The sequence below is a fragment of the Penaeus monodon genome, chromosome 34, assembly GCF_015228065.2.
Source record: "Penaeus monodon isolate SGIC_2016 chromosome 34, NSTDA_Pmon_1, whole genome shotgun sequence".
NCBI lineage: Eukaryota > Metazoa > Arthropoda > Malacostraca > Decapoda > Penaeidae > Penaeus > Penaeus monodon.
Genome location: NC_051419.1, coordinates 2,913,030 through 2,913,424, shown reverse-complemented (window position 1 = coordinate 2,913,424; position 395 = coordinate 2,913,030).

Genomic DNA, 395 nt, shown 5'->3' with positions numbered 1-395 from the left:
CCGATTTCTAGGTAATCTGTCTTTCTATATTTTGTCTTCTATTTATCTATCCATTTATAGTTTAGATTTTAACTTTTTATCTATCTCTTCCCCTTTTCCCAGGGTCTTTGATCTTTTATATTTTTTGTATTTATCTATCTATCTTTTATCTTTTACCTATTTCCTATCTATCTTTTATTTTTTATATTTGTATATCTTTTTTTTCTGGGGGGTCTATTTTTTTTAAATTTTAAAACTAAATTTTTTAAACTTTCCCAATTTTCTCTCCCTTTTTCTTTCATCTATCTACCCATTTTATATTTTTTTACCCCCCCTTCTCGGCCCATAAACCCTTCATTATAGAAAACCCCCGCCTCTATAACACAGGGTCGAATAAACACAATATTTCCTGTTGC